This window comes from Rhineura floridana, chromosome 18 (assembly GCF_030035675.1).
Source record: "Rhineura floridana isolate rRhiFlo1 chromosome 18, rRhiFlo1.hap2, whole genome shotgun sequence".
NCBI classification, from domain to species: Eukaryota; Metazoa; Chordata; class Lepidosauria; order Squamata; family Rhineuridae; genus Rhineura; species Rhineura floridana.
Window position 1 is genome coordinate 22,894,904 of NC_084497.1, and position 27,022 is coordinate 22,921,925.

Here is a 27,022-nt window from a genome sequence, read left to right on the forward strand (position 1 = left end):
TGCTGCCATGTTTTTGTGGGGGTGGCCTTTCTGTGTTATTTTTTTACCCACAATACCCTGGGATGATGGAAGGTCCAGGCGTTGGAGGCTGGTCCATTAGAGCAAATGGAGTACTGCTGACCAACCTCAGTCTGCTCTCAAAGGGACACAGGAAGCTGCTGCATACTGGGTCAGATCATCGGTCCATCTAGCTCAGTATTGCCAACACTGATTGGCAGTGGCTCTCCAGGGTTTCAGGCAGGGTTCTCTCCCAACCCTACCCGGAGATTCTGGGGATTGAACGGAGACCTTCTGCATGCAAAGCAGATGCTCTGCTACTGAGCTATGGCCCTTCTCGTCAGCCAGCCCCTTCTTGCCTGCCTTTTTACTTACAACCAGTACAGGGGGTGGCCCTGGCTGTCAGCTTCCTCCTTAGTCCATGTAGAACTCACAGGCCAGGGTAAAGCTAGAATTAAATGGCTTTGCTCTGCATTGGCTCTGCTTCCTACCGCCATTGGCTCTGGCTCTACCTACGATTAGCCTCCCTGCCTTCCGCCCCACCAGTCTCAGTGGGTGCCAGCCACCACTGCCTCCAGAGCATTGCATTTTGGGAAAACTAAGATGGCGGCTGCAGCCACTTCCATCAGCCTCCACCCTTCCCTGCAGAGCCAGCCCTGCCCCAAGCAATCAAGATACGTGGATGCCACATGAACCAGTCCTCAGAACGTGGGGAGGAACAATGCAGATGAATGATGCCACTCTCCTGAATAAAACGTAAAGGAGTCATTAATGCTGCCTGCCTGTGTTCATGCAAGGAGTGAAGAAGGCCATTGTGCCTGTATGGTGCCAGCCATTAGCCGGCAGACTCTTCTCACTTCTGGGGGCAAAGCAGGCCCTCCACTGCCATGAAGATGGGATCAGGGCCCATGGAATTGCCCCCTCACGGTGCTTGTCTGTTTCCTGCCCCTCCAAAAAGCCCCCCCATCTGCCCTCCGTCTGATGTGCAGCCAGAGAGCGAAAGAGTGCAAGTTAATTAAGAATCTACTTCTGTTTTCTTAAGAGACATCTCCTTTTGTTACCCACTAAGGAGCCAGCTCATTAGGGAGAATCAACAGCCCCTTGACCATCTGTTATCCGAGGACATACCTGGAAGAAAGACAGGGGAAAGAAACAGAAGCCCCAACCAGGGAGGGGTGGTAAGCCTCTGAAATCTCAGCAAAGCAGGCGAAATCTTCCCACAATATAATTACATCAGACCTGCCAGAGAATGACAGATCTAGTGAGTGGAAACAGAAGAATGTAATTAAAATCTCAGGGAGGCGCGAGGGGGGGGAACACGAGCTCCCCCCTTTATACACACACACACACACACAGAGGGAGGGACGGAGGGAGAGAGAAAGGGATTCAGGGAAAGATGAAAGAGGAAAAGGGGTACACATTTCAGGAATCTGCTTGACTAGTGGAATGGAAAGCCAATGCTGCCACCATTTAACAAGGACCAAAAGGGTAAATGACAATGATTTCTCTTCCTTCCTAAATTTGCTTTCGCATTCTCCTAGACACTTTCAAGTAGCAGGTATGGGTGGCATGTGGAATGTGGCCTGATGATTCTCCCAAACAAAGACACCTAAATTTAGCCCAATTTGTTTTTGCTTTTTGCTTTCTATTATTTCCAGGGGCTGGGATTTCAAACAGGGAGGGGGCCTGATCTCAGCTAGAAGGGAGTTCCATAAAATTGGGCCCACCAGACTGAACGCACGGTTCCTGGTGGATCCAAGCCATGGGGGCCACGGACAGAGACTCCCCTAGAAGACCTCAGTGATCAGGCCTCTGATGAAGAGGGCTGTAGACCACAAAAACAATAAGCTTTTTAGTCTTCAAGATGCCACAGGGCTCTTTCTATGTTTATTTGCTTCAACAACTTGTATGCCGTTTAATTATGGTCACCTCTATGTGGTGTAGCAAAAGGGGTATAGCTCATATCCGGGTGCCCCCTCAAAGTAATTTTTTTACAGCCATACTACCCTGAACATGCCCAATCTCGTCTGATCTCAGAAGCTAAGCAGGGTCAGGCCTGGTTAGTACTTGGATGGGAGACTGCCTGGGAACGCCAGGTGCCGTAGGCTTAGAGGAAGGCAATGGTAAACCACCTCTGAATACCTCCTACCTTGAAAATCCTGTGAATATATCCAAAAAAGATTCATAGGGTCACCATAAGTTGTAATCGACTTGAAGGCATATAACAACTACTACTACACGATGTACAAGAAAGTCCATACAATGCAAATAAACATGAGTTAAAACTGCAAAATCAGAATTCAGTTAAAATGCGTGCTGGATTTTTTTTTAAGTCTTTACTGGGCAGGGAGGGAGCCTGTCTGACCTCAGCTGGAAGGCAGTTCTATAAAACTGGGGCCACATTACTGAACTGGATCCAAGCCAGGCGTCCGAGGCATGGGGGACCACTATCAGAGACTCCCCCAAAGACCTCAGTGACCAGGAAGGGAGGTACGGAGGGAGGCAACGCGAGAACAGGCCTTTTCAGTGGTGGCTCCCTGACTGTGGAATGTTCTCCCCAGAGAGGCCTGCCTGGCACCATCACTGTCAGAAACTTAAATGTGCAATTATCCTAATTTTGCGATGCGCTTCTCCAACCCAATGTTTACAAAAATGCATACAAGTATGCATAAAAACGAATATATTCATGAACATAACATACAAAAAGACTTGAAGAGAAATTGTTTGCAAAAATGAGTACATTCCTCACAGTTGCATGCAAACGTGTTTATTAGGATAAATTTGCACCATAATGCTGACAATTTTTCATGAGGATTATTTTTTTTAAAAGGCAAATTGCTGCAGAAATGTGGAGAACTGAATTTAAGATTGGGAAAATGTGGAATGGTCCTAGCTAACAGTGACTCCCCCAAAGATCTCAGTGATTGGGCAGAGATGTAAGGGATCAGGAGGTCCTGGGAGCCTGAAAGATACTCCACTCGATCACTCCCCCAAAATCTAGTTCACCAATGGAAGAATAATCCTTTGTTCCAGCTCTCTCCATTTTCTCTTCTGCACTCTTCATTTCTGGATGAATGGGAAATGTAAGGACTGCTCAGATTTTGCTCATTAGCCCAGACCTCCTTCTAAAGTTCCTCGTTTAAAACAATCTGCAGGGTAGCCCTTGATCTGTGATGTATGAGTGACAGACTTGGGATAGAGCAAACAGGAAGCACTCCTAGAATCACATCTTGCTGTTAATTTTTATTGGCTAGATATAATTTAGGTAGGGTTGCCAGGTTCAGGGCCTGAGACTGATCCTGTATCTTTAGGAGAAGAGAAAGTCAGCCAAGTGCAGGTGTTCTTGCAACACTGTAATGGGAAAAACCACAAGGTGGAATTCTCCCTTCCCCCTGCACAACTTTTAAAGATACAGAAGACCTCTTGGAGGCTGGGCCTGGCAACCAGGTCGCCTCTACATTGTATTGGGGTGGTTATAGGTGACCCTGCTTTCAGCACTGTTTTGTGCCTGCAGAGGTTTCTGGGCAAACATGAGTAGGCGTGACTAACTTGGGTCCATTAATTTTGATGGGTCTACTCTGAATAGGTTTTAGGTGGATGCAATGCACACTTCCTCTTGAAAATTGGCACATGTCCCATAGCTTCCTGCTGAAATCTTGTAACTTTTCATACCGTGAATATTCCAGGGTTTATTCTGTCCTGTTTTCTTGAGCTATAGTACAAGAAACCCCCTATGGATGGCAATAATGCAGTAACATTGGGGAAGCAGTGCAGAGTAACAATAAAGCAGAATGATGTGTGGATGGTCCAGTTTAAATCCACCACAAATGCACTGTTATTGCGTCAGCGACATGTTGTAGAAGATGCCCACAAAAACAACGACAAAACAACAACACCAGTCTGGAGGGAGCCACAGAATTGTAGTTCTGTGGGACATAATTTCATAATTTATTTATGTAATTTATTTCTCTAACTAGCTTAATGTGATGGGAGTATGTTGGAGGGGATGAAACGACCTGCTTGCTCCACCCGCAAGCCCTTGGCTGGCATTTTGCCAGTACCTTGAACATTCCAAATGCCCAGGGAGGTGGAGAGGAGGCCGCTCAGTGATGAAATGTTCACAAATATTGAAGCTGTGGAGTAGGAAGTGAGAGAGAGAGAGATGGCACATTTAGGGATGGGAGCTGCTTTGTAGCATTAGCAAGAGTTCTGGCCCAGGAGGCCGAAGGAATGGTGCAACTGTAATAAGAAGTAGAAACCTGAAGGAACTGGAATGGGTGGGTGTAGAAGGTTTTTGGATTAAGGTGGTGTGCAAGAGAAAGGGTATCTGGCTTTGTGGAGCCTCAACAGTGGGTTTGGAACTGAATAGCTCAGATCCACATACAATGTTTCACTGTAATAAAAAATGTTAGGATAGTGGGGTCATATCAGGCTCCTAGTCCTCTTTGTGATTACCATTTCCAGACACCTTGGGCACAGTAGGGAAAATTAATCGTGTACTCTGTTTCATACCCTCTAGGCTTGGGGGAAGAATGGGAGATCTGTGGTGACACTGTGATCTGCACCCTGGCTCTAATTTGGGGGGGGGTTCCTTCTCCCCCCCCCATCTCCTGCTTCTGGGTTGTTGTTTTTTTTGGAAGCTGTTTTCTGGTATTGGTAGAAAGAAGCTGGCTTCTCATGAAAAGCTCTCTCTCTCTTTCCTTCATTATTTGATGCTCAAAGTGCTTCAATTAGCCACATTGGCGTTGCCTTTGATGCTTTGTTCCCTGAGGTTCCTCTCCTGTACGCTCAGAACTCTTCCCCCCATCTCTGTGCTCTGATCCTGCCGCAATTGAGTCCCCTTCGTCGGCCTCTCCCATGGCAGTTGTGTGTTGGGGGGGTCTCCTCTGGGTCCTCGTACTTTCTCCAGCAGCGGTCATCCCATGAGCGCCTTCCTGTCTCTCTTTTGAAAGCTTCCCCCCCTACCCACCAACACATCTGTTTGAAAAACCAATATTGACTCAAAGAAAAGGAAAGAGCACTCCTGTTTGATTTTAATCAAAACTCTCTCTCTCTCTCTCTCACACACACACACACACCAAATGAAGTTTTTAGAAAGTCTCCAGGTGCTAGTCTGGAGAGTGGGTGTGGATGCACACACACATTATCCAGTTCAGCTGGAGAGGGAGGGGAAAATATGCTTTTCATATTTAGGATGGGGAGTTGGGGGGCTCTTGGAGTGAACTCTTAGGTCTGTGGGAACCTGAACTGGAGAAACACATGGTCACATCCACACCATGCCTATAAAGCACTCTTTAGCTGTTCTGGCTTCTCCCCACAGAATCTTGGGAACTGTAGTTTGTTTCTCACAGAGCTACAGTTCCTAGCACTCTTAAACTACTGTTCCCAGAATTCCTGGGGGGTGCAGGGAAGCCAGGACTGTTAAAGTGGTATACAAGGGCTTTAAATGAATGGTGTGGATGTGACTTTATGGCGAGCCAATACATTTGCTGTGGGGTTTTTTAGAAAAAGGAGAAGCTGGACAACCATTCGTCTGGGACCCTATAGTTGCATCCTGAATTGCATATCTTGTATTTAGCAAGGGGTCAGATTAGATGACCTCCAAGGTACCTTCCAACTGTTATTTATTATTGCATTTATATCCTGCTTTTCCTCCAAGGAGCTCAAGGTAGTATACATGTCAATTTCATCTTCACAACAACCCTGTGTTGTAGGTTAGGCTACTTCATTTGTAAGAGGGGTAGTGGCAGAGGAGTATGTTGAAAACATTCCTCATCCGACTTGCTTCCATGGAAATGTCATCTCAGTGTCAAAACCGAGGCCTACTTCCTGTTAAGACAATCCTCCACCTTTGTCTGGGTTGTTACCGCTTCTCTAATCTCTGAATGCTTGTCCCATCATCCGGTGTCATATATTCCGAGCTGGGCATTATCAGGAATGATGCTCTCTCTCAAATACCCCACCCACCCATGCTTAGTTTAAATGTGCTGTCATTAAATGTCAGTAGTTGCTTGACCCTTTCTTTGACAGTGGGCGAGACTTGCATCTGGGGTGGGTATCTTCTGAGTAGTAGGAAAAAGTTGATATTTAAAGCCAAACCTACCTAAGTCACCCTTCCCAAAATGATGCACGAACCGAAATGCAGTCGTCCTTTGAAATTCACACTTTTCTGAATTTTGCAATGCAATTCTCCAGCCAAGCAATGTGTACGAAAATGTGTATCCCTAGGGTAATGCGTGCATAAAAATGCAAATATTGGTGAAAATCCCACACAAAGTAATGCATCAGGAGAAATTCCTTTGCAAAAATGTCTATATCACATTCCATCACTGGATGAAAGAGTGTTTTTAACCACCACTGTTTTTAGAATGTTCTAAACTGTTGTTAGAATGCTTTTTTGTTGCTGCTGCTGTTGTTGTTAAATTGTTCTGTGGATGTATTTGCCACTGTGGGCTCCTTCAGGAGGAAGGGCAAAATATACATTCAATTAATGGTAATAGTTTGTGTTTTTTTGTGACTGAAATAACTGATATGGAGTACTGGCACCAAAATGGCAACCGTTTTGTGCTGGCACCCACATCACTTTTATCAAGGTATGAGTACAGGCACCACAATTTTACACACACACACACACAAGCATATCACAATGATGCTGTTGATAATAATATATTAGACAAAACTGCATAGGAGAAATTACCATTAAAATGCAGATGAATTTTCATGAGGACTCAATTTTTTTTTGCAAACTGATGTGGAGAACCGAACTTAAGACAGGAAAAATGAGAAACAGAGAGAAATGGAGAGACTTGCTAATTCCTGCTGTTGACGCTCCCCCTTGTAGGGAGGCCACTGAAGGGGTGTAGTAGTCCAGGGTCTCAGGGAGTCTCAGACCCTTTACTCTTTTGGGAGCCAGGTCCCAGCAGGGTCTCTATGTCTCCAGCATCCTATGAGCCAAACAGCATGGAAGGAGAGTGTGTTGGCCACTGAGAAGAGCCTTCTCATTTGCTTCCTTGTCATTTCCTGCTGATTGGAGCCAATCAGAGTGAAAGGAGTCCCTATTCATTCCCTCTGCAAAAAGCCAAGTTATGGAGAGTGAGAATTCTGTCACTGCAGAAGAAGAGACACTGAAACACTAATGATAGCATCCCATCTACACCATCAAGTAGTATGCTGAACTCAGTAATTCAAGCAATATCTCTGATACAGAAAAGGGGACAGTCAAATGGTGACAGCGACTGAGAAGCAGAAAGCAGTATTCAAGCTTGGGTAGATTATTCTATAGATTGTTCAGATTATTTTTAGAATGCTGTATAATCTTAGGAGTGTGGCTATGAGGGAGCATGGCTGTGGCTATTATGAAGGGAACCTGCACTTCTAAATTTGCCACTGCACTGCTGGGCCACTGCTTCTCTCTTGACCCCACCTCCCCTTCTGCTCTTTCTACTTGCCATCACCACCCATTCATCTACCCTGGAGTAGGGAACCTCGGGCCCACGGGCCAGATATGGCCCTCCAAAGCTCTCTGTCTGACCCTTGAGACTCTCCCCAGCCGCACCCTTCACTGGCTCAGCTTCTTCACATCTTCCCTGAGTGTTTTTGCCTGGCCGGACTGTTTCCTTGAACTCTAATCACGCCTCGTGCTCAACTGGATACAGGGTAGAGAGGGGCGTGTGAGAGTGTGTGCAGCAACAAGCTGACTGTACAAAGGTTAAGTTTTGCACTGGCTGCTTCTTTAGGGGGCAGTAACTCAGTGGCAGCGCATCACCTTTGCAGCCAGAAGGCCCCGGGTTCAAACTTCTTCATCTCCAGATAGGCTTGGGAATGTCCCCTGTCTGAAAACCCTGGAAAGCTGCTGTGGGTCATTGCTTGTTAGAATGTATGAGGTTCAACTCCAACTTGGTGGGTTGAGGCTGCATGGGGGTTAATAAGGGTAGCTAGAGACCTAGACCTCTTGCTGGTTGAGGCTATACCTATCCCTTTGATCCTGCCGTCTCTTCCCTTCCTGCTAGGCTGATAAGCAAAGGAATGTTGATCTCAGTTCCTTCCCACCTTTCTCAGTGTTCTCTTTCTCTCGAGAGGGGAGCAGACATCTTCTCTTTGTCTCTCCTCTCAACCAGGATGAGGGCGAGTACTGGGACCAGTGCTTGCTGCTCCAGCATAGCTAGGTAGCTAGTTATAGAACTCTTTCCTATCAAGCATGTACTTCCAGAATAAAGTAGTTGTTTCTTATTTTAAAGCTTAAAGTCTCTGTCTGACTAATTTGCAGGGAAGGTAGAATCTTAGCAAAGATTCACACACACACAGAGCTCGCTCAATACTCTCCGTTCCGCAGCGCTACGCAACTTTGCTACGCATCTCAATAGAGAGAAATTCCGACATTGCTGACAGTGCTCAGCTAGATGGTCTGACCTGATATAAGGCAGCTTCCTAGGTCTTAAGGGAAGGGCCGTAGCTCTGTGGCAGAGCACCTGCTTTGCGTGCAGAAGGTCCAGGTAATCCCCAGCATCTCCAGGGAGGGCTGGGAAAAGATCCCTGTTTGAAATCCTGGAGAACTGCTGCTAGTCAGTGCAGGCAATGCTGAGCTAAGTGGGCCAAGTGTCTGATCTGGTATACGGCAGCTCCCTGTGCTCCTGTCTAAGACGCTAGGAACTTTCACTGCAACGTGGCTGTCACAAATTCTACCAGTTAATTACGTGTTGCAGAGGTACCAAATTTGGGCGCCGCTGTTCAAAAACAATGGCGGGGTGGGCCCTGATGAGGGGGCAGGGGGTAAACAGGGGGCCTATAAATATCTAGCCTTGTTGTTAAAGCTTTGACACATGAGCAGCAATTAGAAAATGCTACCAGCCATCCTTCTAAATGAAGTTCCTTTGATTTCCCCCGAAACCCCTCCCCGGCTTTTACGGGGGAATGTAATTAGTTGAAAAACCCAGCAGCCGGGAATCAGTAGGGGAGCTCTTTTGCTTGAGATAATGGCCCGAATACCTCCTCAACCCAGCCCAGCGTATTTCCATCTTCTGATGAGACAGGCCTGGCATTGCCTGGAGCCGAGATCCCTCCTCCACCTTCACCCCCCTTTCCTCTCTCTCTCTCTCTCTCTGTACCCTGAGAACCACTTCAGGCTATTGCAAATTTTGTGGATTTTTTTATTAACAAGCCTGGGGGCTTGGTTACTCTACAGGCTGCCTGGCTCCTGTTTCCTGGGAGGGGGCATGAGACGGATGCGGAGGCAGCAATATTTTTGCACAATAGCTTGCTTCCAGATGTCAGGCTGGCCTGGCCTAGCACCCTAGGTGAAGGAGCCTCCAGGCCTTTGCCCTGTAGGTAGCTGCCCTCCTTAGAAAATGGCCCTCAAAGGAATGTCTCCCTGGTTTATACCAACAAACCCAAATCCTGGTCATATCCACACCATACATTTAATGCACATGGCTTCCCCCAAAGAATCCTGGGAACTGCCTTTATGCAATTTTGTATGGAGGGGAAACCTACCCCCAGCACAGTTTTCATTGTGGAATTTGCACATAAATAGACCTATAGGGTAGCCTTTCTAGGGCATTGTCACCTGTACAACATCCCCAAATTTCAGCTACTTACCACTTATGTTTTCCTTCTGGGGCATCAAATGTCCCAGAAATGCATTGGGTATCCAGCTGCATTTAGTATCCAGCCAATGTTAGCAGCTTGGGGTTGTAAAAACACCCCATCGGCTTTTCATAGAACAAAGAGCACTGGAGTCAAATGCACAGAAACATTCCACCTCCTCTGAATAAGTATTTCCTGGCTCTGGATGTTTGGGTTATTGTCAAGCACACTTCTGCAGACACCACAAACACAAATGTTACCTGGAGTCAAAATATCATCCCACCATAAATTAGAAACCACAGTGAGGTAGAAAATACACCCCAGAAACTCTAGTGTGCTTTTTCCCCTTGACATTGGATAAAATATTATTAAGAGATGCTGGGAATTTGTACCTCTGTGATGGGTAAACTACAGTTTCCAGGATTCTTTGGGAGAAGCCATGTGCTTTCATCATTGATAATATTTTTAGACTGCTTAACATGCAAAATCCCTAAATAGTTTACATAAAACACAGTATCATTAAAAAAACTATACAGCATTATAACCAGAAATATATCAGTAAAAACAGAGAATCCATCAATAAAACATCCAGTTAAATATCAGTAAAAAATATTTGTTTATTTATCATTGCATTTATATCCCATTTCCTCCAAGGAGCTCAAGGTGGCGTACAAAAATGGTTCTCCCCCTCCTGATTTTATCTTCACAACAGCCTTGTGAGGTAGGTTAGGCTGAGAGACATTGGCTGGCCCAAGATCACCCAGTGAGCTTCATGGCCGAGCAGGGATTTGAACCCATGTCTCTCAGGTCATAGGCCAGCCCTCTAACTACTTTGTTGCATTGCTCTCATAGGACTTTAGTCTTCGTTGTGTGTAGAAGTTCTTCTGTTAGTCCTAAATCTACTGCCAGACAGTATAATTGACTGACCCCTAATTCTATCGTTATGAGGTTACCCAAAGATGCATATGTCCCCTATAGCTGTTTCTTGACCAGCAATGTGGTGTGGAGAAATTCAGAAGTGCTAAAGTGTATCTCGATGCTTTGAAAATGTCCTGCTGCTATAGGAATGGCCAAGAAATCTGATTCAGTTACCATTTAAAGCAGAATCTATCAAATTTGCACTTTCCAAAGCAGTATGAGAACCAAAGCACAGCCATCCTTGGAAATTTGTGCTTATCTGAATTTTGCAATGCTGTTCTCCAACCAACCAATTTTAGAAAAATGCATAGATTAGGGGAAAGTTTGCACAAAATGAGTATATTTTGTGAAAATAACATACAAAAATGCACTATATTAGGATAAATTGCATGCAAAAATGTGGAGAACAGATCATTCCATCCCTAGTTGCTGTTGTCCCCACATCAAGTTAAATTGGCAAGAGCAGGAGAGGCCACTTTTTCTGGTCAGTTGGCAACTCTGTTTGGGAGAAAGGGGGGGGGAGAGACAATCTGTCTCTCACCACTGTCCATAATTTTATCAACCTCTAGCACAACCCCTCTCTTAGTCATTATTTTTCCTCTAAATTAATATGCCTTGGCAAGGCTCAACAAAAAGTTACTCCCCTGCCCCCAAGAGATATTTTTCAGCTTAGTCTAGGTTGCCACGGACCCAGGAGTTTTATTGCTGAGAGACAGACTCCACCAAGTTAATCAACAGCCCACACGGGGAGTCAGTCTGTTTTGCAAAAAGGCATTCCCTCTGGCCATCAGAGCTTTGCGGCTCTTTTGAGGCTGCAACCTTGAAGCATCAATAGAGAACACTGGAAGATGCCATCCACTGAGTCAGACCACTGGCCCATTTTGCTCAGTACTGTCTACACTATCTGACAGTGTCTGTCCAAGATTTTAGATGCAGGGGGGAGAGAGGTACCAGGGACTGGTGCAGTTGTCCAGGGTCTCAGGGGGTATTAGATTACTTACTTTATGGGGAGCAGGGCCCCTACGTCTCCAGCATCCTATGAGACAATCAGCATGAAAGGGGAGTGTGTTAGCCACTGAGAAGAGTCTTCTAATGTGCTTCCTTGCCCTTTCCTACTGTTTGGAGCCAATCAGAGTGAAAGGAGATGAGTCAGCCACTGAGAAGACTCTTCTCAGCAGCTAATAATCCCCCCTTCCATGCTGATTGGCTCCTAGGGATAACTATTGCTGTGGAAGAAGGCATTAGCAAGGATCTCATTCTCGACCCAGCAGCAAAAAAAAAAAAAAGGAGGAGGGTGTGTGGCTGTGACTATCATGAAGGGACCCTGCATGTCTGAATTTGCCACTACGCTACAGGGATTGAACTGGGGACCTTCTGCATGCAAAGCAGGTGCTCTGCCACTGAGCTATGGCCCTTCCCTTCGGACGTAGGAACATCAAAAAGTGTTTTATATCAAGTCTGACCATGGGTCCATCGAGCTCAGAATTGTCTACAATGACCAGCATTGGCTCTCCAGGGTTTTTGGTGGGGAGAGGGGTCTTTCCCAGGCCTACCTGGAGATGCCAGGGATTGAACCTGGAACTTTCTGCATGCAAAGCAGATATGCCCTTCCACTGAGCTACAGACCATCCGATTGTGTGGCCCCATTTGCAGGCTGCAAAAGCAAGGGGGCATTTCAGCAACTGGGTGGGGGAGGGGGATTTCAGGGATGCATGTGGAAATCACCTCTGCTCCTCCTGGTGCCCAGGGGCTGCCGTTTATTCTTCCCCGTAATGATGCCACATCCTATCCCCCTTAGCATGTTAATTGAAACCTAGGCAGCTGCCTTAAACTGAGTCAGATTACTGGTCCACTTAGCTCAGTATCACCTACACTGACTGGCAGCACCTCTCAACAATTCAGGCATGGGACTCTCCCAGCCCTACCTGGAGATGCTGGGGGTTGAAACCGGGACCTTTCACATGCAAAGCAAGTGCTCTCACCACGGGGCTATGGCCTTTCCCTAAGGTTGTGTGAAAGGGAGCCTCAACGATGACCAGGGAGCAAGTCATCAACAAGAGGTCCATACATTGATGAGGATATCTGCAGGGAGGAAGCCTACATGTGAGCAGCGACTGCTGATGTCTGTGTTGATGTGTGGAGACACAGACTGATTCTTTAGGAGCTGTGGAGTCGTGATATTTCAAGTGGGGTAAAACTAAAGTGAGTTTGTCGAGCAGGCCAGGCCGATGCATTTTTGGACGCTGTTTTCACTAACCTCTGCATTGTCATGCACTCTTTATCTTGGTATAAGCATCGTTGTACACAGTATTTGGCGGGAGAACTGCACTGCAAAATTCAGATAAGTGCACATTCTGAAAGATGGCTGTGTTTCAGTTTGCGTGTTATTTTGGAAATTGTGAATTAGGTAGCTTCTCCTTTCTTCCCAATCCCAATCCCTAGTTCAGAATGTAAACTCCTAGGACAGGTGTGAGAAACTTTGACCCTCTCATCCAGCCTTTCCCAACCAGTGTGCCTCCAGATGTTGTTGGACCACAATTCCCATCTTTCCTGGCCTTTGGCAATGCTGGCTGAGGCTGATGGGAGTTGTGGTCCAACAGCATCTGGAGGCACACTGGTTGGGAAAGGCTGCTCTAGATGTTGCTGTGAACTACAACTCCCATCAGCTCCAGCAAGCATGGCCAATGGCCAGGGATAAAGGGAGTTGTAGTACAGCAACATCTGGAGGGCCAAAGCTTCCCCACATCTGCCCTAAGGAGAGGGAACCTGTCCTCTGTTTTTTGTCTGCTTAGGTTGCTCTGGTCGTTTAAAGAGCATTCCTGCTGGCTTGTTTGCCAGGAGGTTAGACGGCTCTGCATCAAGCAAGGGTTATCGCACATTTTCCAGTGCATTTCCCCTGACACTTTCCTTATCGCAAAAAAGTCCAGTCTTGTGGGGGAAGCAGGTTTGTCCCCAAAGACCTCTAAGCCAGCTTTAATTGTGCAAACTGAATTTGCCGCTCCATGACTCAATCCTGCCCGAAAACAGTGCCGGTCTGGAGGCTCCCTCTGCGCAATGCCGCGAATGTTACAGTGCTGCCTAACACGATAAAGAGCCAATATTAAGAACTGGTGCCAGCAGTTTCCCTCCCTTCCACACGTCATCCAGGCGTGCTTAACGCTGCCTGGCTGGCTGACTGCATCTGATCACTCAGTTCCGCCAGGATGCAAGGGAGTGCCTGATGAGCCACAGGAACCAAGACAACACGAAACCAGAGCCAAGCCAGTGCAGAGTCGGGGAGGAATCCAGTCCTGAATATTTGACCTGGCAACAGCTGCTTGCATGGAGACATCTCTCTCTCTCTCTCAGCAGCTGCAACTGCCTGGAAGCCTGAGATGTGACTCCAGGGAGGCAAGGTAGTACGAGGCTTGACCTATAGGCTCACAACCCATCCAGTGGGTCGTTTTCCAAACATTCCCCTTAGGCTGAGTGTTGCATGAAAGGCAGGGTGGTGATAGGCAAGATGGCTGCCAAGGATGTTTGCCTGCTGTTGGCAGGCTCCCTGTCAAGGCAAGTGGCTACTAGCCATGAAATCTGCATGGAACCTCTGTGTACAGAGAAGTCTGTGCACTTCTAGATACTGAGGTGTGTGTCAAAGAATAGCGGGGCCTGTTGCCTCCTATTTGGCCTGCTTAGGAGTTAGAAAGCTGCCTTATATTGAGGCCGGCCGGCCAGTATAGACTAATCTAACAGGCAGTGGAAGTGACTCTCCAGGGTTTCTGACAAGGATGGCCTGGTCCTACCATTACGGAGAGTATATTTACCACGAGGACAGGGTTGGGGAGGCTGTAGCCCTCTGGGCTGAAGGGAGTTGGGGTCTAGCAACCTCTGGAAGGCCCAAGGTCCTCCAGCGCTGTGTTAATTGGCCTTAAGAAACAGCCAGAGCAGCCACTCATGCATAGACACATCAGGGATCCTCCTCTCTTGATGGTACTTCCAGCTCCCAGGAGCCTTTAACCCAGGAATGGGGAACCTGTGGCCATCCAGAGGTTGATGGGCTGCACTTTCTGTTTTCCCCCTGACTTATTTGCCATGCTGACTGGAGTTGATGGGAGTGAGTCCCACAGCAGCTGGAGGCCGCAGGTTCTCTCCCCCTCCCCTGCCGCCACAACTAGGGAGAGTTGCTTGTGGGATTTCCTACGTCAGGTGCCAAAACAACTTGGCCAGCCATTGGTGCTATGCATCTTGACTGAGGGTGGGAGGATGGAACAACATAAGAACCTGCTGCATCAAGCCAGTGGCCCATCTAGTCCAGCATCCTGTTCTCACAGTGGCCAACCAGTTGCCCATGGGAAGCCCACAAGCAGGTCCTGAGCGCAAGCGCACTCTCCACTTCTGCGGTTTCTTGCAACTAGTATTTGGAGGCTGAGCCATCATGGCTAGTATCTGCTTCTCTGCTACAGGTAGCAAAATGTCAGGAGCCAGCCCAGGACGGAGATCTTTCCCAACCCTACCAGAGATGCTGGGGATTCAACCTGGGACCTTTTGCATGCAAAACAAGTGCTCTACTATTGAGCTACAGCCCTGCTCTTTAGCGCAGGAACATAGGACGCTGCCTTATACTGAGTCAGAGCCATTGGTCCCCAACTAGCTGGTAATCACCTGCACCACAGCCTCCCTCAAGGAAGCTGTAGGCAAATGTTGTTGGACTCCGACTCCCAAGAACCCCAGGCAGCATGGCCAGTTGTCAGGGATGATGGGAGACACAGCTCTCTAAATGTGGCTAGACTATAGCTGCCACTGTCCCTAATCAATGACCAAAACAGTGTGAGTTTATTTATTTATTTATTTAAATAAATAAATTTAAATAAATAAACTTATTTATTTATTTAATTACATTTCTAAACCGCCCTATAGCAACAAGCTCTCAGGGCGGTGTACAACAAGATAAAACCACAATTAAAATACAAGTAAGTGTAGATTATAAAACATATTAAAAACAAAATTAAAATACAACTAAAAATAAAAAATACAATAAAATTAAATTTAAAATTAACATTAAATTAAGGTTAAAATGCCTGGGCAAAGAGGTAGGTTTTTACCTGGCGCCAAAAGGATAACAAAGAAGGCGCCAGGCATATCTCATCTGGGAGGGCATTCCATAATTCGGGGGCCACCACTGAAAAGGCCCTAGATCTAGTTGCTGATCTCCGGGCCTCCTTATGAGTTGGGACCCGGAGAAGGGCCTTAGCTGTCGAGCGCAGTGAACGGGTAGGTACATAGCGGGAGAGGCGTTCCATCAGATATTGCGGTCCGATGCCGTTAAGGGCTTTATAGGTAAGAACCAACACTTTGAATCTGGCCCGGAAACATATTGGTAGCCAGTGCAGTTGGGCCAGAATAGGTGTTATATGGTCGAATTTCTTCGTCCCAGTAAGAACTCTGTAGTCCAGCAACGTCTTGGAGGGCACCAGGCTGGTCTGTAAACTGGAAATGGCTTTCCACTGTGAACCCCCACACACACACTTTGTAAGGAATGACTCCTGTTTTACAAAATCGTCATTTCCAGTTCCCCGCTGAATGGTGGAATGGCACCAGGAGTTTGACCCTGAGCTGGGTTTATGGTACTCGGCACAGCCAGAGATGGAGACGCAACGCCAAGACGGCGGCAACAGCAGCAACATGATCCTGTCTCAGCCACCAAGCTTCAAAACAACAGCTGTTCCACAATGAAGTGCTCTGCCTCTCTCTCTCTCCTTCCTCCCCCCCTTCCAAAAAAATAACTCATGCCCTCTAAATAATTAGTTCACTGCCAGTCCTAACAACAGGTTCTGTGTATGTAGATACGAGCAGAAAGGGCCTGTTATCTATACACTTATATGTTTACAAAGAGCCCTGTACAGTTCCAGGAACAGAGGTGCACTGCATTCCCCTCCTGGAGTCTTATGTCAGTTGCTGGATTTGCCCTCCTCACTGACATGTGAGGCAGGGCTGCTTGCCCAGAGGAAGCCTGTTGCTTATGTAGGCGAAAGTTAAGGGATGCACTCTGGGGAACCAATGAGGCAGGAAACAAACCTGATCTAGGTCCCTGGTGGTCTGACCCATTTATGAATTAAGACCCTGGCTGCTGGATCAGGCCAAAGGCCCATCTTGTCTAGCATCCTATTCTCAGAGTGACCAACTAGGTGCTTCATAAATGTAACAGCACTTTCCTGACTTACGACTCCCAGCAACTAGTAAAGACATACTGCCTCCGATAGAGGCAGAACGTAGCCATTGTGGTAGCCTAATCCTCTTTTAAAGCCAGCCAGGATGGTGACCATCACTAGCCTGCCCCTATTTCTGCATAGTGTCTAGGTCCAGCAGGAGCGTGATGGAATGTTGGGAGAGTGTGATGGAATGTGATGGCGATGGCTGCTTAAAGGGACAGACAGACAATTGTTATGCTAGACAAGGGGGACCTGCAATGAAATGTTGCAGTGTTGGAGTACTTCCTGTGCAGGATTCCAGCCATCCCATTCCTCTTGCCCTCTGGGCTTCCTGTATCTTTTACATGCAACCTCCAGTCAGCATTCCATGGGAACTGTTAGCATTGGAGTTGAATGTTGGCAGAAGCTGAACTGTAACAAAACTGAAGCGGTACACTTTACCCAGTACGCAATCGCACCAAGTCTCTGGCTTTAAGAAAACTGGCATTTATTAAAGGAAATACATTCTGGATAGGAAAGATCCTAGTTCTAGCTAACTGAAGTTGGAGATGCAAAGAGCCATGCTTGCTTTTGCATCTCTGCAGGAGAGAGAGAGAGAGAGAGAGAGAGAGAGAGAGAAGAAAGATGTCTCCTGTCTCCCAAGATGGGATGAAGAAAGCAGGGAGGAGCAGGAAATTAGGTCAGCAACTCTAAGAATACCACTCTAGCATCTGAAGTAAGGTTAGTACAGGTTAGGTCAGAAAGACAGTCTAGGAAGCATGGAGGTTCCCCTCTCTGTCTACCCTTTCCCATGCAATCTCCCGCCCCGGCTTCTCAATACAAGCCGAGTTGCATCCCAACATCTCCAACAGGAATAGAGCTCTTTTAGCTCTCATGGGCCTCTTCTGGAGATCCACTTAGGGTCCCTCCCCACAAATATACTGTATATTTCTCTCAAGCTTGCTGATGTCTCCCTCTGGTGCATGGGTGGTGCAGTTCTGGCTACGTTGGCATCACCACTCACAGTCTGAACATTAAAGCAGAGGGAATTATAATTTGCTGCATGGAAGGACTTTGTGTATAAGAAAAATCAGACATTAGAACTAGGGATGGACGAGCATTTCAATTTAGTTTGCATTTAAAGCTGAGTCTATCAAATTTGCATTTTCTGAAACAATCTGAGAACCGAAACACAGCCATGCTTCGAAATCCGCACTTATCTGAACTTTGCAGTGAGTTCTCCAACTGAACAATGTTTACAGAAGTGCATAGGTGAAGGGGAAGTATGCATTACAACAGGGCTGGAGAACCTCTGGCCCTCCAGCTGTTGTTGAATTACAACTCCCATCAGCCCCAGCAAGCATGCTCAGTGGTCAGGGATGATGGGAGTTGTAGTCCGACAGCATCTGGAGGACCAAAGGTTCCCCACTAAAATGATTACATGAGTGAAAATAACATACCAAAATGTATTATATGAGGAGAAACTGCTTGCCAAAATGTGTACCTTAGTCAAAACGCTATACAAAAATGTGTTTTATTAAGAGAAATTCGCACTGAAATACTGAAGAATTTTCGTACTCTTTTCTAAAAAAGAAAAATTCGCAAATTGCTGCAGAAATGTGAAGAACTAAATTTAAAATGGGAACTGAAATCGACAGATCCTTCCATTCCTAGTAAGAATATCCACCTGTGGGTTTCATACTGCCTCCCTACACGGAAGGGCCTTGTGGGTTAAGAATTTTGGGTTGTCTCCAGTTAAATCTTGCTCAGAGCCGTAGACCAATGATGGACCTATGTCCGCCATGTTTGTTAATGTCAATGGATCTACTCTGAGTAGGGCTAGTATTGGAAACAACCCCCCAATGCCATGTTAAAACAAAAGCAAATTTCAGAGAAAAGGAAAATGTAGATGAATACAAATTCCCTTTGAAGAATCACTCTCCCACACACATGGCACACCTTCCCTGCAGCATCTGCAGAGAGAGGGCCAGGGCTGTCTCTGTTTATGAGCTCTCATAATTCAGATGAGGAAATGGGGGGAAATGAAATAAAATTAAAAGTCCTGCATGTTCCCCACCACCACCACCTTTCAGCAGCTGCCTCCGCTTGGCTCAATTGCTTTCCCCTCTGCGTAGCCGCCTTGCTTCTTCTGGGCAGCCGGAAAGCAGAATGGATTCGAATCCCCTTATGGCTTTCCACAGACAGGGAGTTTGGGAAGCCAGAAGTTTCATAAATTCAGCAGCTGCAGGACAGGTGGGGAAAGCGCAGAGGGGAGGGGAGGGAATGGGGGCGGGATCCCTGTGATGAACAGCGTGTCTGCAAGCAGGAGGGAAGCAGGGGAGAGTTGGATCCATTTAGGATGCCCCAGGTTGCCACTGGCTTTGGATAGGAAGATGCCTCATACCAGCTGAGCTCAATGGTCCACCTTGATGAGTATTGTCAACACTGACAGGCAGAAGTTCTCTAAGGTTTTAGACGAGGGCTTTTTCAGCCCTGCCTGGAGATGCCAGGGTTTGGACTTGGGACCTTTTGCTTGGCAAGGGTGTCCTCCACCACTGAGTTACAGAGTTCTCCCCTTCCAGATTCTGCTTTGCAACACCAGAGCTCAGCACCGAGGAGTGTGAAGAGCTGGCCTCTGAGCACATGCAGAATACTGTCCCTTCATCACCGAGTCACCACAAACTGCACCTGGATCCCTGTCCTACCCAGAGATGCCAGGATTGAACTGTGAACCTTTTGCATGCAAAGCATGTGCTCTACCACTGAGCTACAGGTCCGGAATAAAACTATCTTCCCTTCCTTCTGCCTGCTACAGCATGACTGTGGCTGCTGGTGAATTAAGAAACATGTCAGGGCAAATGTCACACTCACAACCCACAGCCTGATTCAGAGGATGAATCCCCTATAGGTCCTCTGGCCTGTAGAAGCCAAAAGGCTGCAAAATAAAGCGAGAGCCCTCTCATCAGCTAGCCAGCAATTCCAGGAAGGCAAGGCCTACTGCACTTCAGGCCTGCTTAACCTACATAAGAATTCAGCCGATGCTAGCTCGCTGCAGAGACAACTTTTTAAATGTGTGGTTGTTTTAGCAAGATCTCCAGAGATGGCCAGGGTCCTGCCTGCTCTCTACATAAGGACATAAAAAAGAGCCCTGCAGGATCAGGACAGCATCCTGTCCTCACAGTGGCCAACCAGATGCCCGTTATGGGAAGCTCACAAGCAGGACCTGAGTGCAACAATAGTCACCCCTGCTGCGGTTTCCAGCAACTGCTGTCAGGTCTGCTTGGCCTGAGCTTGTAAGTCGATGCTGTCTTCTTCCACTGTGAGCCTCAAGTGGCTACAGACCTGGACAGGAGGGCTGCTTGGGGTGCAGGAAAGTTGAGAGTAGGGACGAGGGGACATTTTTTGATTCTGTTCACATTTAAAGGCGAACTGATCAAACCTGCACTTTCAATTGTTTAGGGGGGAGGGGGAGTGTTAACGATTCTTGTTATTGTATTTCGAGTACTTTGGAATCCAGAGAGTACATTGTATGCCGCTTCTCTCTTTTTGAAAACCATAAATAAGAGTTAAAAAATGCTGCACTTTCCGAACTGAAATACAGCCATCCTTGAAAATGTGCACATATCCAGATTTTGCGGTGCAGTTCTGTAATCAAACAATATTTACATAAAAAAAACCCAAACCTTTGACCCTTCGAGATGTTGCTCATCTACAACTCACATCATCCCTGCCCATTGACCATGCTGGCCGAGGCTGATGGGAGTTGTAGTTCAGCAACATCGGAAGAGCCAAAGGTTGCCTGCCTCTGTAGTTTAGGCACTGAGTGTGAGAAGCAACGAGCAGAAGGGACAAGAAAAAGAGGAGGCAAGGCCTGAGGGAAACCTGAGCAGGGAGCTGAGGAAAGAAGGGTTGAAGGAGAAAATTTAATGGCTGGGGTGGGGAACCTCACATTGGGCGTAGACTTGCTGAGGTGTCTTCTGTTAGCCAAAAGGGGGTGGACTGACACAGAAATCTGGCCAAGGAACCAGAACTGGGGCAAGGAAGAGATGGTACTGATTGGGTGGCATTTCACTTGCTGAAAGTCCCCTAAATTATAAAATGGGATAGGAATTATTTGATTTAACCAGCCAGACAAATCTTTGGCCGCAGTGTGCTGGTATCTAACCCTGTGTATGTCATCCTGCCCCCTAGTGGGCCCAATGGAGAACTGTCCCTTGGACAAAAGCTGGAATTGACATGAAAAAGTAAATCACAGAAGAATAAATGAACTAGGGAAGATTACTGAGTTGTTTTCTCTCCGGATTGTGATATTAATTAGCTCTAGTTAATGACTGGTTGATGATGTGACTTACAATATGAATGACTGATTATTATATATTAAATTGTGTTTGTTTGATCTATGTAACTGAGAATGTAATTATTTATTAGATATCAAAACTATTTTTAAATAACTTTTTAGTAATTGTATAGATTTTTTTCAAAAAAGAAAATCAGTGAAAGAATGGTTAGAGTTGTTGCTAATGCAACAACAGAATGGATTAGAGTAGGCGTGGGACACCTTTGGCCCTCCAGATGTTGCTGAAGTGTAACTCCCATTATCCCTGGCCACTGGCCATGCTGGCTGGGGTTGGTGGGGAGTTGTAATTCAACTACACCTGGAGGGCCAATGGCTCCCCACCCCTGGATTAGAGTGAGAGGGTTGCATCCAGCTAAGTTCTACTTGGAGTAGACCCATTGAAATTAATGCATCATTAGTCATGATGATGATTCATTCTAGGAGGAAGGGCAGGGCATAAATTTAATAAGTTCAATGTAGGACTATCACTGGACACAAGCCAAAGATGGGAGGCAAGACAGAGAAACTTTTAAAGATAAGTGGAATCCTCCAATCAACTTTTAAAAAACCATATATTTATGGTAAATCTTTATAGTGCAGTGAGATTATCCTTTGCACCACCACTTAGACAGGCATAGCTGCGTTTGTGGTAGGCATTCCTTAAATGGAGGTGCCATTTTGCATGAACCAGCACCCAAGGGTGCGTGAGTTGGACATAGAAACACAGGAAGCTGCCTTATATTGAATCACACCATCAGTCCATCTAACTCAGTATTGTCTACGCTGACTGGCAGTGGCTTTCCAGGGTTTCAGAGACAGGGGACTCTCCCTGCCCTAGCTGGAGATGCAGGGGATTAAACCTGGGACCTTCTGCATGCGAAACAGATGCTCACCTACAAGGCCAGGAGATCTTTCCTGATTGCAAGCTGTTTTGTGCAGTCTGGGAAAGCGCAGGCAGCAATTAAACAAAGCTAGAACTCAGCTTTCGTCAATGTAAACGTTTACGTGGAATTAAAAGACCCCTTCCTCCTTCCACCCCTCCCCCTCTGCTTTCCTCCCCAATTGTAGACTACAGCCAGCCTGATGCAATTGTTCCCCCTACTGGCAGAAGATGGCACAGCACCCTCTGCACAGAACTCTGCCACTATTAAGGCTCTATAAACAGCACAAAGAGTAGAGGCTTTTTATCGCACTACCTGATAATTGGTCCTCTGCTGTAGGCTGCATGCGGAATTGCAAACTGACCCCTTCCCTAACCCTAGAGGACCACTGCCAGTTAGGGTAGACCCAGAATGGGAAACCTGTGGCCCTGCAAATGCTGTTGGACTACAACTCTCATCATCCTTGGCCACACTGGCTGGAAGGCAGGAGCACAAGTTCCCTATTCTTGTTTGAATCCATCTTAATAAAAGCCAGAGCAGCCACTCATGCAGAGGCCCAGCAGTAGCCTCTTTTCTGGATGGTGCTTCTGGTTCCCTGAGCCTTTTGACCAGGAATGGGAGGCCTGTGGGTCCTCCAGATGCTGTTGGATTACAATTCTCATCATCCCTGACCATTGGCCATGCTGGCTAGGTCAGCATGATGAGTGGCTGGAGTCCAACAACATCTGGAAGGCCACAGATGTTTCCCAACCCTGAGCTAGATGAACCAACTGTGTGACTCTGTATAAGGCATGTTCCAATGTGTGTGTGTACGTGTGTAAATCTCACTATGTTCACACTAGTGGGCTGTGTGGACAGAGGAAAGGCAGCACACCTGAGCATGTTGTTTTAGCAGCATGTTTTAAACTGGCCAATGGATCAGCTACAGAGGAAGACAGGGAGAAGCAGCTCACCTCTATAGACCCATTCCAGAAGGGGCATAGTCAGTTGCAGCAGCAGTCCTGAGGCATCTTAAAGACTAAAAGGTTTATTGTGGAATGTGGTTTCATGTTTATTAGAGCAGGGGTGGGGGACCATGTGGCCCTCCAGGCCTTTCTATCTGGCCCTCAGATCTCCATCTAAGGCCAAACTCCTCACCGGTCCTGCTTGCTTGCTTGCTTATTTATTTATATTTTGCATTGATATCCCACCTTTTCTCAAGGTGGCATACAAACATGGTTCTCCTCCCTCTTCTTTTAATCCCCACAACAACCCTCTGAGGTAGGTTAGGGCTGAGAGGCAGTGTCTGGCCCAAGGTCGCCCAGGGAGCTTCATGGCTGAGTGGGGATTCAAACCCTGGCCTCCCAGGTCCTAGTCCGACACTCTAACCACTGTGCAACACTGCTCTGAGTGCCCACCCACCCCTTACACACCCCAGTAACTCAGCACTGATTCTTTTTTTGTTCACAGATTCCTCAATTGTAAAAAAAATCCACAGGAATGGCGCTACGTGTGTCTTCAGGTATGATGTAGAAAGGGTTTAAATGTGTGGGTGGGGGAAAGAGGCTGCCATTTTTAGACCCCTTCCCATATTGGAATCTTGTGTGTTTCCCATCATGGCTCTGCATCTGACCTTGGTGGTATATAACGGATGCTTAGAATCCTGTAAACGAGACCCTTGTGTTATCACAGCGGTCCACTTTCCCTTGGGAATTTCACTTAACATCCCAACTGTACTGCTCACTTTGATCTCTTGTTTATGAACACAGAAGAGATCCCGCTGGATCAGGCCAGTGGCCCATCCAATCCAATTCCTGTTCTCACAGCAGCCAGCCAGATGCCCCAATGGGAACCCTGCAAGCAGGACCTGAGCAGAGCACACCAAGGCTCTCCCCTCTTGCCATTCCCAGGAATTTTATATTCAGAGGCAAAATGCCTCCAACGATGGCGGAAATGTAGAACCATCTTAACTTAGTAGCCATGGCTAGCCTTATTCTCTATGAATTTATCTAGTCCTCCTTTTAAAGCCATCCAAGAATAAATCAAGGGAGGCTTGGAGGGTGGTGACAAGGGAGAGGGACTTTTCAGTCGTGGCTCCCCGTCTTTATACTTGCGGAATGTGCTCCCCACTGAGGTCCTCCTGGCGCCTTCATTGACATCTTTTCGGCACCAAGTAAAGACTTACCTTTTTTCGCAGACTGTTTGCATATCAGTGTGCCGCCAACACTTCCTGTGGCTGTATGGGGGTTGTTACTGTTTTATTGTTTGGTTTTTACAGTATAATATGTTTATTTGTGGCTTTTAACGATGTTGGAAGTCGCTTGGAGACCTTTGGGTAACAAGCAACTAAGAAACCTAATTAATAATTAATAGTAACAATAATAACAATTAATAACAACATAAGAAGAGCCCTGTTGGATCAGGGCAATGGCTCATCCAGTCCAGCGTCCTGTGCTCACAGTGGCCAACCAGGGGCCTGAAAGGGCAGTGCAAAGGCAGGACCTGCAACAGCCACTCTCTCCTCCCTTGCGATCCCCAGCAACCAGGAAGGTTGAGAAGGAGCATGCTCAAAATCTGATCCAGAGACTAGGGAGTATAGGAAGAGCTGAGAAGCTGGTGGGAGAGAGAGCCACAAGGCCTCCATTGCTCCCTTGCCCTCCCCCCCCTTTGTATTTCAGGCCTCATTAGAGCGAAACCCTGTTTCAATTAATATAGGGCTTCCAGCTCCCTCTCCCCTTTTGTCTTTCTATTGATTGGACTGGTCCCGCTGCTAAATAGGCAGTTTACATGTCCCGAGGAGCCTGAGAAAAGCTTGGCATGGCATGGCCTGTTTCCCTTCGTCTCCACTTGATGGATCTTGCAAGTGGGAAAATGACAACATAATTGGAATCTCTTTCTTTTGTGATTCGCCTCCTCCTCCGATGCCCATTCAGGGGCTGAGGGAGGGGAGAGGGTGACAGATGGGGACAGGATGGTGTGGCATCAATGGGACATGACCAAAGAGCTTTCACTGATCTCGCTGCCAGTCTGAACCTCTCCTATCCCCTCCCTCCTGTGCCAAAAGGATTTTGTTGTCCCAGTGGGCCAGTGAGCAAGTGAGGCATCATCTTCTGCCCTTTTTGTGCCATGGGCAGTAGTACAGTGGCAAATTCAGAAGTACAGGGTCCCTTCAAGTTAGTCATAGCCACCACCCCTTCCCCTTTTTTGCTGCAGGGTTGAGAATGAGATCCTTGTTCATGCGTTCTCCCACATCCCTCGTAGCCAATAAGCAAAGGGGAGAGTGTTAGCTACTGAGAAAGCTCTTCTCATGGGCTGACTCATCTCCTTTCACTCTGATTGGCTCCAATCAGCAGGAAAGGACAAGACAGCAGGTTAGAAGATTCTTATCAGTGGCTAAGACACCCCCCTTTCATGATGATTGGCTCACAGGATGCTGGAGACATAGGGACCCTGCTGGGACCCTGCCGCCAAAAAGTAAAGGGTCTAAGACACACACCCCAGACCCTGGGTGACTACACCCGAGACTTAGCATAACCTTGATGTGTTTGTGTTGGGGAATGACACAAGCAGAGCATACCATAGAGTTAGCCCTCCACAAAGCATTCAGAGTGGCTCACTTCCTCATGTAGATAGAGATGTGGGAGAAATTTGATTCAATTTGCATTTCAAGGCATCCGCTCTTTCCAAAACTATATGAGGGCTGAAATGCAGCCATCTGTAGAAATCGCCCTTTTCTGAATTTTGACATGTAGTTGTCCAGCTGAGTAATGAGTACCAAAATGCATAAATGGGGGTAAAGTGCGTGTTTTTAAAAAAGGTACATGTTTTTGTGAAAATTAAATACATGAATGCATGTTATGAGGGGGAAATTGCTTTGCAAAAATGTGCATATTAGGCAGAAGTTCTATATATTAGGAGAAATTTTCACTAAAATCCTGATGAATTTTCACGAGGAGGTTTAAAAAAAAACAAAGACCAATGCGTAAATGTGGAGAACTGAAATCAAAATGGACATAGAATCATAGAATCATAGAATAGTAGAGTTGGAAGGAGCCTACAAGGCCACTGAGTCTAACCCCCTGCTCAATGCATATTCGCCCATCCCTAATTGTGGGCCCACTGGGATCAAGCTCGGCCATCTTGTAACTACCCATTCATACTGGATGCACAAGAATGAGGAAAAGATTCTCGCACCTTTGCTTGTGCTTTTCTCCTAAGATGTTTAGGAACTTTATTATTTATTTATTTATTCGTTGCATTTATACCCCACCTTTTCCTCCAAAGAGCTCAAGGTGGCGTACAAACGTGGTTCTCCTCCCTCTTCATTTTATCCTCACAACAACCCTGTGAGGTAGGTTAGGCTGAGAGACTGTGACCGGCCGAGATCACCCAGCAAGCTTCATGGCTGTGTAGGGATTTGAACTCTGGTCTCCAAGGTCCTAATCCAACCCTCTAACCACTATACCACTCTGGCTATTAATACTCCATCGACCTATGCCATGTATGCGCCTGAAGACCCCCAAAGGAGTTAACATATCTATTTAACCTGGACCTGGACACCAGCTGTCAGCATGACCCAGGGATGCAACTTGATACTCCACCTACGCCAGGCCACCACCTACGCCTCTTGCGGTGGAGAGCGCCAAGCTGGGCTGGAGCTGGAGCTGGGCTGCGGCCTTTCAGCAGGCCTGGTGCTGCAGCCTGTCCTCAGGAGATGCCTCTTTGTTGTGATGATCTTTCGGCAGCTTCTGAGGGCTGGGAAGTGCCCCTGCAGCTGCCAGCATCCTACCATCTGGCCTTCATCCATTTCGCCTTGATATCGGCTGCGCTTTCACCCTGGCTCCTTCACCTCAGCTTCTTTGAGAAGAACTTCCCTGTTAGTTTTGACTTCGAGGGGCCTGTTTATCCCGCCCTTCTCCCTGTTGGAGCTGCTGGATGTTAAGATCAAGAGGAGATGCCGCTTTTGATCCTGCAAATGGACTATCACCCACACTGGTTTCTATGCCAGGGTGGGAAGACTTACACCAGAAGCTTCCATCTGAAGGTACACCTTTCGGGCTATACAGGCGAGAAGCTCTACTATTGAAACTCAGTTGCCTCTACCTTATTATTTAGTTTTTATTGTTTAGCCCTTTGATGTTCTGATGTTTTATGTTTTTGCT

The 27,022-nt window shown here is 46.9% G+C and overlaps 1 long non-coding RNA gene and 1 pseudogene across 1 annotated transcript; both read left to right on the forward strand.

Moving 5' to 3' along the window:
- Window positions 1–1,986: 1,986 nt before the first annotated feature.
- Window positions 1,987–2,105, forward strand: LOC133373027 (5S ribosomal RNA; annotated as a pseudogene).
- Window positions 2,106–13,748: 11,643 nt separating this feature from the next.
- LOC133372708 (uncharacterized) lies at window positions 13,749–26,983 on the forward strand. The gene is made up of 3 exons (XR_009759530.1): window positions 13,749–13,892; window positions 23,331–23,382; window positions 26,145–26,983. It is a non-coding gene; the product is annotated as an uncharacterized LOC133372708 (long non-coding RNA).
- Window positions 26,984–27,022: the final 39 nt, after the last annotated feature.